Here is a 12700-nt window from a genome sequence, read left to right on the forward strand (position 1 = left end):
CTGACAGTAGGATTGTCTGGCTATGTAGACTCCCTCCTCAGGCCCTACGCTACCGGCACTCCCAGCTACCTTCGAGACACCACTGACTTCCTGAGGAAACTACAATCCATCAGTGAACTTCCTGATAACACCATCCTGCCACTATGGATGTAGAAGCCCTCTACACCAACATTCCACACAAAGATGGACTAAAAGCCGTCAAGAACACTATCCCTGATAATGTCACGGCTAACCTGGTGGCTGAACTTTGTGACTTTGTCCTTACCCATAACTATTTTACATTTGGGGACAATGTATACCTTCAAATCAGCGGCACTGCTATGGGTACCCGCATGGCCCCACAGTATGCCAACATTTTTATGGCTTAGAACAACGCTTCCTCAGCTCTCATCCCCTAATGCCCCTACTCTACTTGCGCTATATTGATGACATCATCATCATCTGGACCCATGGAAAAGAAGCCCTTGAGGAATTCCACCATGATTTCAACAATTTCCATCCCACCATCAACCTCAGCCTGGACCAGTCCACACAAGAGATCCACTTCCTGGACACTACAATGCTAATAAACGATGGTCACATAAACACCACCCTATACTGGAAACCTACTGACCGCTATTCCTACCTACATGCCTCCAGCTTTCACCCTGACCACACCACATGATCCATTATCTACAGCCAAGCTCTGCGATACAACCGCATTTGCTCCAACCCCTCAGACAGAGACAAACACCTACAAGATCTCTATCAAGCATTCTTACAACTACAATACCCACCTGCGGAAGTGAAGAAACAGATTGATAGAGCCAGAAGATTTCCCAGAAGTCACCTACTACAGGACAGGCCTACCAAAGAAAATAACAGAACGCCACTAGCCTTCACCTTCAGCCCCCAACTAAAACCCCTCCAACGCATTATTAAGGATCTACAACCTATCCTGAAGGATGACCCAACACTCTCACAAATCTTGGGAGACAGGCCAGTCCTTGCCTACAGACAGCCCCCCAACCTGAAGCAAATACTCACCAGCAACCACACACCACATAACAGAACCACTAACCCAGGAACCTATCCTTGCAACAAAGCCCGTTGCCAACTGTACCCACATATCTATTTAGGGGACACCATCACAGGGCCTAATCACATCAGCCACACTATCAGAGGCTCGTTCACCTGCACATCCACCAATGTGATATATGCCATCATGTGCCAGCAATGCCCCTCTGCCATGTACATTGGTCAAACTGGACAGTCTCTACGTAAAAGAATAACTGGACACAAATCAGATGTCAAGAATTATAACATTCATAAACCAGTCGGAGAACACTTCAATCTCTCTGGTCACGTGATTGCAGACATGAAAGTTGCGATATTACAACAGAAAAACTTCAAAACCAGACTCCAGCGAGAGACTGTTTTGAATTGGAATTCATTTGCAAATTGGATACAATTAACTTAGGCTTGAATAGAGACTGGGAGTGGCTAAGTCACTATGCAAGATAACCTATTTCCCCTTGTTTTTTCCTCCCCCCCCCCCGATGTTCTTGTTAAACCCTGGATTTGCGCTGGAAATGGCCCACCTTGATTATTACACACATTGTAAGGAGAGTGAGCACTTTACCACTACAAAAGGTTTTCTCTCCCCCAACCCCACTCTCCTGCTGGTAATAGCTTATGTAAACACCCATTTTTTCATAGTTTGTGTGTATAAAAAGATCTTCTGTACTTTCCACAGTATGCATCCAATGAAGTGAGCTGTAGCTCACGAAAGCTTATGCTCAAATAAATTGGTTAGTCTCTAAGGTGCCACAAGTACTCCTTTTCTTTTTGCGAATACAAACTAACATGGCTGTTACTCTGAAACCGCTCCATGTGCAGCAGCTTACAGTCTAAAGAGACAACACAAATATCACACACAAATATCACATACACACATACTGGGAAAAACGTTGTTAGGCCTCATTCCCACAATGAGATCCCTGCACTCACACAGCTCACTGCAGGATTGGGACCTTCAAGTGTTTTTGTTTTGTTTTGTTTTTTATATAAAATATATATATATATATAAATATTAAGGCTGTCGATTAATTGCAGTTAACTCATGCAATTAACTCAAATTAATAGCAATTAAAAATTAATCACGATTAATCACACTGTTAATAGAATGCCAATTGAAATTTATTAAATATTTTGGATGTTTTTCTACATTTTTATATATATATTGTATTCTGTGTTGTAACTGAAATCAAAGTGTATATTATTCTTGATTACAAATATTTGCACTGTGAAAGATAAACAAAAGAAATAGTATTTTTCTTTTCACCTCATACAAGTACTGTAGTGCAATCTCTGTGTCGTGAAAGTGCAACTTACAAATGTAGAACTCTTTTTGTTACATAACTGCACTCAAAAACAAAACAATGTAAAACTTTAGAGCCTGCAAGTCCACTCAGTCCTACTTCTTGTTCAGCCAATCGCTAATACAAACAAGTTTGTTTACATTTACAGGCGATAATGCTGCCCTCTTCTTACTTACAGTGTCAACAGAAAGTGAGAACAGGCATTCACAAGGCACTCTTGTAGCCGGCATTCCAAGGTATTTAGGTGCCAGATATGCTAAACATTCATATGCCCCTTCATGCTTCGGCCACCATTCCAGAGAACATGCTTCCATGCTGATGAGGCTCGTTAAAAGAATAATGCGTTAATTAAATTTGTGATGGAACTCCTTGCAGGAGAGCTTTATGTCCCCTGCTCTTTTTTACCCGCATTCTGCCATATATTTCATGTTATAGCAGTCTCAGATGATGACCCAGCACATGTTCATTTTAAGAACACTTTCACTGCAGATTTGACAAAACACAAAGAAGGTACCAATGTGAGATTTCAAAATATAGCTACAGCACTCGACCCAAGGTTTAAGAATCTGAAGTGCCTTCCAAAATCTGAGGGACAAGGTGTGCAGCATGCTTTCAAAAGTCTTAAAAGAGCAACACTCCAATGAGGAAACTACAGAACCGAACCACCAAAAAAGAAAATCAACCTTCTGTTGGTGGCATCTGACTCAGATAATGAAAATGAACATGCGTCGGTCCGCACTGCTTTGGATTGTTATTGATTAGAACCCATCATCAGCATGGACGTATGTCCATGGGAATGGTGGTTGAAGCATGAAGGTACATATGAATATTTAGCACTTCTGGCACGTAAATATCTTGCGATGTCGGCTGCAACAGTGCCATGCAAATGCTTGTTCTCATTTTCAGGTGACATTGTAAACAAGAAGCGGGCAGCATTGTCTCCTGCAAATGTAAACAAACTTGCTTGTCTGAGTGATTGGCTGAACAAAAGTAGGACTGAGTGGACTTGCAGGCTCTAAAGTTTTACATTGTTTTATTTATTAATGCAGTTATTTTCTGTACATAATTCTACCTTTCTAAGTTCAACTTTCATGATAGAGAGATTGCACTATAGTACTTGTATTAGGTGAATTGAAAAATACTATTTTTTGTTTTTTATATTGCAAATACTTGTAATCAAAAATAAATATAAAGTGAGCACTGTATACTTTGTATTCTGTATTGTAATTGAAATCAATATATTTGAAAATGTAGAAAACATCCAAAAATATTTAAATAAATGGTATTCTGTTATTGTTTAACAGTGCGATTAACCACAATTAATTTTTTTAATGGTGTGATTAATCGCAATTTATTTTTAATCAGGGCTGTCTTGTGTGTGTGTGTGTAGAGAGAGAAAATATATATTCTGCAAACACCAGGGCCGGCCTACAACATTTTGGCCCCTGAGGCGGGGAGCTCAAATGACTTCCCCATGCCCCCTTGCTTGGGCCAAAACTTTGAAAGCTCTCAATTCTGCCTTCTTCCTGTTTTACTCCTCTTGTGGTACTGCTCTGCTACCTACCCCAATAAAGGAGAACTAACAACTTAAAATGCCTTGTTCAAAAATTTTAAGTAACACTTACATTTGCTGTTCAGGCATTTGAAAGTTAACTTTTCTTCTCTGCATAGTAAACACTGGCATTTTTATCTGTTGGAAAACACCACTTTGATTTTTCAGTGCCTTCTTGGTTGCAAAGATTTGAAATGCTTCCTGCTGAAGGTCCACAGTCTGGGCCAGCTCATGCTCTATTGAGATGGTTGCAAGGCCGACCAGCCTCTCCTGTGTCATTGTGGAGCGTAGATTGGTTTTTTTACTTCAGCTTGGAGAAGCTGCGTTCTCCACTGGCAACTGTTACAGGAAGTGTTAGAAGTATGCTCAGAGCAACAAAAGCATTTGGAAAGAGGGTGGTCATCTTATTTGTGCACATACATTTCAGCAGGATCAATTCCAAAGGCTGTTCTGGAATGCATCTTGAAAGGGCTTTCAGTTCATCACCTAAATCACTCGCATCAATATCACGCATGTCATCGTGTGTCAACACTGTCTCTAGTGCCCTGCATTGCTGGTGTAGGTCTTTTTCAGGTATACTGAGGAGTTTGGGAATATCATACAACATCCCAAATATACTGCTGTGTTCCTTAAGCTGCATGAAATGTCCTTCAACTGACTGTGTTGCACAATCTAGCACCTGGTTAAAGAATTCGATTTTGAATTGTTGTTTGGGGTCTCTTATGGGATTATCCCGTGCCTCGTAATCAAAATGTCGTCTTCTTCGGTGACTCTTGTATTCTTGAATGGGTGGGAAAATTAGCTTCAGTGTGAAGTTCCTCTGCCAACTTCTGTGCACTCTTCAGAAATCCCTCATCTGACTGGTAAGACTATAGGTATGACTTTGTTTTGTCCAGTTGTTCCATTGCTCCAGATATATCAAGGTCAACACCTTGGAGTCTCTTGCTTACAACATTTATTTCAAACAGTATATCATGCCACAACACTAAGCCACACAGAAATTTGAAGTTATGTATGTTTCGGGTGATTCCATTTCCCTCTGCCACTGCTCTGCCACAAACAGTTCCTGTCATAGCTTTATTCTCCATAATGGCAACTATGGCATCATCTATCTTCCCAATTTGGTGTCTGACAGGCTTTATTGCCTCCACTTGACTTTCTCATCATGTGGCACTCAGTGGTTTCAGTGTCAGAGAGGATGTTCCCAGATGTTGCTTCAAAATTTGCCATTGATGAGTTGATGCAGAGAAAAATACATAGATGCTTTGAATTACATTAAAAAATTCAGCAGCCTCACTAGAAGCTGATGCTGCATCACTGACCATCAAGTTCAATGAATGAGAACTGCATTGGACAAAAAAAAAAACTCGAGCGTTTAACTCTCAGATCCATGTCTACACTCCTCTGTTCTTTCCTCTCATGTTGGCACCATTATCGTAGCCCTGACCTCTCATGTCAGCTATTGCAATTCCTGTATCTTCCAGCTTTTTAAGAAGCACATTTGTCATACCAGTTCCTGTAGTATCATGAATGTCAATAAATTCTAGAAAATGCTCTCTGACAGTCACCATGGCAGGGACATTTTCACTAGGTTCTGCTGTTGTTACAAAACGCACCATTGAAGCCATTTGTTCCGTATGGCTGATGTCAGGTGTGCAGTGCAGAATAACAGAGTAATATCTTGCTGACTTCAGATCTGCCACAATTTTCTCTTTGACTTTTGTTGCCAGTAACTGTATGATCTCCTTTTGAATTGTTTTTCCAAGGTAGTGGTGTGTGTACATTTCTTGGGTGGTGACTCTTCTTAGATGATCCCGGAGTACAGCATCAAACTCAGCTATCAGCTCCACAGTTTTAAGGAAGTTTCCATTGTTTGGCACATACAGCTGATCTGAAGTGCCACGCAGTGCTAGGTTTTGAGTAGCAAGCATTCTCACAATGGCAATGAGCCTTTTCAGAACATTTTGCCAAAGAGACTCTGATGCAGTCTTCTCTTGATGCTGATCATCTATGGTGGCCTTTAACCTTAGTCTCATCTCAAGCTCTTTCCCCCTATGGAATGCTCTCTGGTGATTTGCTGCCTTCTCATGGCATGCCAGATCTCTAGTCAGATTTTTCCAGTCCTTTGTTCCTTTAGAACCCAATGTGGCTGGAACATTAGACTGGAAGAGTTTGCAACAAAAACAGTATGCAGCATTCTGGCTTTTTGAGTACATAAGCCATGGCCTCTCCACTTTTTCACCATTGGGGATTTCACGCCTGTAATGTGTTGGATCGAAACTTCTATTTTCATTGTCTTTGGGGAACATGAAGTTTTTCACTTGCCGTGGCCCATGCAGTACAAGGAAGTCCCTCAGGCTACTGCTCAAGTGGGTCCACAGTCCTGGATCGTCTAGACTTAAGAAACTAAACTCAGCAGCAGCGGCTTCTTGCACCTCCACCAGACTCTTCTCTGATCTACACTTTTCTTCAGGAATGTGCATGGTTACATCCATTTGAGATGGCGAGATGGATGCTGCAGTAGCTGCCAGGTCACCTGCACTCTGACTAACTGGAAGATCAGGCATCTCCTCACCACTCACATCCTCACTGGGGCCAGAAGGCTCACCTTGAACATTTGTGTTTATGTATCTCAGGAGAGCTCCTTCCTGCTTAGATAGAAAAGCTTCCTTTGCTTTCTTTCTTTTTCTGAATGCTGCCCCAGAGGGGCGTTTTCTTCTTTCACTCATGACTGCTGTTCTGGGCCAGCTATAGTGGCTCTCAACACTCAGTTGAAAGGGAAAAATAAGCAAGCTGGTAGCAGGGCCTGAGTGAGGGAAGATATTAGCGTCTTAAGGGCCTAAGTGGCTCCTACTTCTTCAGTTGACTGCCTGTTCCCTTCAAGTGGGTTCAGGGAAGCAGCAGGAAACAGGAAGCTCCCTGGGAAGCTGGTGTTAATCAGTCCAGGCTCCTGGGGGTGCTAGAGGTACATAAGAGGCTCCTCCTCCTCCCCTCTCTCCCTGTAGCTCCTGCTGCTTTCTGTTGTTCCCTCTCACCTTTTCTCCTACCTGCCTGTTATGTCTCTTGTGCCTCCTTCCTCCAGCACAGCACTCCACCATCTCTGTGCATCTAGAGCAGAGAGAATACACATGCACCAGCAGCAGACACAATTTTCTACACTCTGGGTCCTAGTGGTGGCCTCCCCCCACCAGTCTGGTACCTGAGGTGGCTGCCTCAGTTCGCCTCATGGTATAATCAGCCCTGGCAAACACTTATGCACATGAGTAGTCTTAGCAATTACTCACATGCAGCTGTGTGCAGGCTCAGAGCCTATATGCGTAGTGGGTGGGTGGCAATGTTTTTGGTGTGGGTTATTGTTTATGAGCTTTACAGAAGTGATTGTCCAGTGTGCAACTGGACAGAATATTTTATTCTGCTTTATTTAATCTGTTACTTTTGCTTTATTTACCTACCTCATGGTGCAAAAGGGAACTGCATTCTTACGCTGTGTATGTAAGGCCCCTTCATTTACAGATTATCTTCACTATATGTAATAAAGGCAGTGGGTGAGGTTTTCAAAAAAGCCTAAGGCCTGGGCTACACACAGTTTCTGTACCCATAAAAGTATGTTGGGTAAGGGCATACCAGCACTACCCCTTAGTGTGGATGCAGTTACACTGGATGAAAGTGTGTATAAATGTGTAGCTATTTCCTCTAACAGGGAATAAGCTATACCAGAACAAGCATGCTTATCCATATCTGGGGAGTAGGGGTTGGGGAGTTGTATTGCTTTAACTATAGGCTATAGCTAAAGAAGTTCAACTTTTGAGGTAGACATGGTTTTAAACCTGAGCTTCAATAGGTTTTGAGTGCCTAACTCCCTTAGCTCTTTAAAAATCCAAGCTAGTTATTAAATGTAACTACTGAGTGTGTTTAAGTCTTCAGTGATTTATTCTGTTAAGGATCTTAAAATAGTTGTCTTAAAGTTTGGCAATTCACTTTCAAGCTGACAGCTCAAGTTCTTCCAGAGGTTTCCTTTCATGGGTGGTGGTGGGGGTGGGGACGGGGAAGTGGAGGAAGTCCTAAAGAAAGATGCAACCACTGCAGAATACTGAGAACACAGTAAGAGAAGCAGATCTGATTCTGATGACGGATGATGGTTATAGAAAGAATGCCTATGAACATTGGTGAAAGTTAAAATGTTTTTTTTTCAGATAAAAAATGTCATAAACAGGAATAGGTTCTCATGCAGGAAACATTTCTTCTGTAAAACAGGGCAGAGCACAAAGTGTATTCGGACATGGCAGCAGTAGAGCAAACACAACAAGGACAAGCAGCTACTGATTTCCTTCCTCTGTTATGCCAAAGCATAATTTATTGCAGTGAAGCAATTTAGTGCTGCTTTCAACATATTCTTCCCAAGTACAGAACAATTTAATACATGTTCTCATCACAATGTGGATCAAAAGGCATCTGCTTAAGGAAGAACAAATGCAGCCAGCTGAATCAGTTTGTGGTCAGTGTATGTGTTGGAATTATTCAAGTTGAGATGTTAGCTGGAAGGAGGAAGTTCTCTTACTAAGGAAATTATTAAAAGGGAAAATGAACATAAAGACTGCAGAACATTGCCATTATATTAAAAGAATTTACATTCTTTGTACAACCAGTTGGCTGGTGTTTATATATTGCAGGAAGTGCTGAATGAAAGAGATACAAGGGAGATTTAGAATAAACATTTCCTTTATCGGAATTGCTCAAGTGTAAGAGGGAAAAGACCTCACAGAGCATTTCAAGGCCTTACCCACACAGTAAACATAAATGAGCACCAACATCAAAAAAGCTTTTACGGAAGCAGATATATTTGTACAGATCACCAGAATGACTGGAAGAGAGAGCATAGCAAAACAATCCAAAATCGGAACAGTAAAATGATTCCACAGCCAAAAAGGAAGAAAGTAGTGCTTTCTTTCTGACTCATGAACTTATGCTTATGTTTATATAATACAGCAGGGTATTCCAATCCTGGCCAACTTTTGTGTTGGCAGGAACTGCTGGCATATTCTACCGGATGGAAGCTACAGTGTTTGCTGATAACAGCCATTTTGTGTGGAGCTGTAAATCCCCTTAGAGGTTTATAGCCACAGTAATCTCAATCCCATAGGAAGGGACTCTGGCTAGTGCCTACTATGGGGATCTTTTGTTATTTTAGCACTTGGCGCCTGCCCAACAGAGGCTGTTGTCTCAACAGAATTGCTGTCAAGGAGAGGGAGAGACAGACAAAAAAGACTTATCATATTAACTAATTAAGGGGGAACTGCTTTAATAGAAGGGGGGTCACTTTAATTATTGGGTTAATGTGAGCCACTAAATTGAAACTGGGGGAGGGAATTAGAATAACCTTTGGTCGAACTGAGTTAACACCATTTGCAGAGCTTCAGTGTAAAGAAATGCAAAGCGCTGTTGCCATGGATACGAATGAAAGGATATCTTGGGTGGGGGTATTGGGGGAGTGAGGAATGGATTAAAATAGGCACCACAAATGACTTTGACTAAAGATGAGATTTTCCATGTCTCTAGCTCCACTCAGTCTAGAGAATTAAGTTCCAGATGTTCACTACTGAAAATCTCCAACAGATGTCCATCCTCAAACAAAACCTGTGTGTTGGATATTTAATAAAATATCAGACTCCGCCATCTCTTCCTAAGTAGGACAGGGTGCCACATTTTAATCAGCACAACCATGTTATTTCTTAGAGCTCTGCTTGCACAAACTCTACTTCTGATTTACTTGGGTATTAAAAAGACTGAAGAAACTTTTGAAAGCTGCTGTCTGCTGCATCAAATATGGAGAAAATGCATGCTGTATAGGGACAAACTGATTTCTGATGAAATGGGGCTCCATTCAGCTCCACGGTTGCCAACCCTCCAGGATTGCCCTGGAGTCTCCAGGAATTAAAGATTAATCTTTAATTACAATTTTGTCATGTGATGAAACCCCCAGGAATATTTCCAACCAAAATTGGCAACCCTATTCAGCTCCTCTGTCTTTGCTGGTTCATCAGCGTGTTTTAATAAAAAGCTATGCTCATTTCAAAGCACCAGACATCATCTGTCAGTACTAAAGAGCACATCTAATAAAAAGATTACTTGTTTTACAGAACAGATTTAGGAAGTTCTTAAACACCAGATAGAAAAGAACAGAATGGAGAATGGCTCAATCTTTTTCTCAGGTGCTTGGGGTCAGCTGGTGCAACCACCACACTATACTGCCAAATAGCTGGTGCCAGGTTCTGTTTAAACTTAATACTAGTGCTTCTTAGTCTTCAATCAACCCTTATATAATACCTCTTCAGCATTATAGAGACCAACCTGAATCCACTATATATGTCCTGGTATTGAAGGAAAAAAGGAGCTAATCAGACCAAAAAGCTTCCAGATAGGTGGCAGCAGTCCTTTCTCCCACTTCCCCCACATATTGCTTTCAGATGTGGGAACAGGTGCTTTCAGATTAGTCAAATATCCAAAGCTCATTAGTCAACAATAGCTCTTCCTTCAACAGCTAATTAGATGTGCATTATTTCAGACTCAACTCCCCCACTTCCATCTTTAGTTGTCCATGGTTTTTCCCAAGCCCATTAAAAAAAATTCAACCCAACAATCAGTAAAAGCCTACTTATTATTAATCCTTCCTCTTTCTAAGTGTTAGGATGAAATGCTAATTTCACCTCCTCCACACACACCTGCAGCAGAATAATATAATCAGGGTTTTAATAATCTAATATAATACTTGCTAATCAGAATCAACTATTACTTTGCAGTTACTTTCCTCCACCTTCGTAAAAGACAGACAAGGTAGGTGAGATTATATCTTTTACTGGCCAAAGCATTGCCACCCACATTCGCTACTGCATCAGTAATGTCAGACTAGCTCTCTGAGACTGTCATTGTAAATCATGCTATGTGGATATAGCCTCCATGTAGAATGAGAAATGAAATTGTTGTACCCAAAAACATTACTGTAAAGAGAAAGCCACAGGTACTGTAAAGCCTTTTAAGACCACTTTTATTGTTTGCACATTGAACAAAAACCATGGTAATGTCATGCCTGATGTGATTTTGAAATGTTATGTGTGTTTTTGTTCACAGCTTCATATTTCAGCAGAGGGCACTGTGATCTTACTTACAACAGCAGGACAGTGGGGTGGGAGGAGGTATTGTTTCATATTCTCTGTGTATATATAAAGTCTGCTGCAGTTTCCACGATATGCATTTGATGAAGTGAGCTGTAGCTCACGAAAGCTTATGCTCTAATAAATTGGTTAGTCTCTAAGGTGCCACAAGTCCTCCTTTTCTTTTTACTTACAACTCAGTGTTTTAATTGGGCCACTTGGGACCAGGGGAAAGTCCATAACATTTTAGTTCTTAAGTCATAGAGTTCTATGTGCTTGCTATACAGTTAAATCATTCTCATGATCTCTGGTAAGTGATGTGAAGGAGAAAAAGACACTTCTGTAGAATTAATCTGTATTTTAAAAGCCTTTATGTTTTAATATAGGAAAGCTGGCTAAATAAAGGCTTGGACTTTTTCCCCCGAGATAACTTAACTTTCCCACTGCATAGTGTCCAATGGAAGCATTTATAGCAAATACTTAAATTAATTATAAATAAATGCTTAAATTAATAAAAGAAAGGGAGAACCCCCGCATCTCTCCCTCAAACTCCCACTCCCCTCAGGGACTTACACTGGTATATGAAAGTACAACATGCTATTCAATAACTTCTTGGGATCATTCACAAACAATGTGGCTAACCCCTATCTTAAATTACACACAAGCATCTCCAGTAAAATCAATGGAATTGCATAGGTGTAACATGAGCAGAGAACATTGTCTTTTGTAATCAAATTGACTACTTTACTCACACTATCTAAAGCATTTGGCTCTTACCTTTCCTCTTACTTTTTTATAATCCTAGATGGGAAACTGACTTTTCTTCCATGCCCCTCACCTGTCAGCGTTTGGATACGGGCATTACAATATCAGCCTTTAGGTCTGCATTTTGAATACAGGGTCTCTACTAGACAGCCAGAGTCTTGCAGAGATGTCAAGCCACAGCAGTGCAAGAATCCAGACACCCAAATGGTATGTTTGGAGGGTGACTGTGGGTCATCGAGACAGGACATAGTCATGCAATGATACCACTATTGCAAACCAGTGTGAAGATGGTGCAGCATGATCATTCTGAGCCTTTGAGGCCATTTGACCTGCTAACACTAGGACGAACCAGAAATGGCTCTACAGCCTCAAGGTGAGGGTCATTACACTGATATGGCATCTGTCAGGCAGGGTTGATACCAGGCTTCTGATACCTGTGCTGACCTATCCAACCTGTTCTCATACACTACTCCTTGTGGTTCATTTTCTCCCATGCATACTTCCCTTCCTTGTAAGGCATTAGGGACTGTATCTCCATCCTTCCATCAGTGAATGAGAGAAACTGACAGGTGGGTTGGGGGCTTCCCCAGGCTTAATCTTCCCTAGGGAGAAGGGGAATCAGGCTACTCACAACCTGATTCTTCTCTGCTAGTCCCCCTGAAGTAGTGGTGGGTAGTGGAGGTTTGTTTCTTTCTAATCAGATGAAGCAGGAGCAGCAGATAATCTCTCCTAGTCTAACACCTATGAAAGGGGAGAAACAAATGCTTTTCTTCCTCATCCCATTGGAAAAGAGACCTGAGGAAGGGCAGTCTTGCTTAGGCTGAGCCTACCTGTCTCCTTACTTTACTACCACTGGCAAGGAGAGAAGGTCCGTT

The sequence above is a fragment of the Lepidochelys kempii genome, chromosome 5 (genome assembly GCF_965140285.1).
Source record: "Lepidochelys kempii isolate rLepKem1 chromosome 5, rLepKem1.hap1, whole genome shotgun sequence".
Lineage (NCBI taxonomy): Eukaryota > Metazoa > Chordata > Testudines > Cheloniidae > Lepidochelys > Lepidochelys kempii.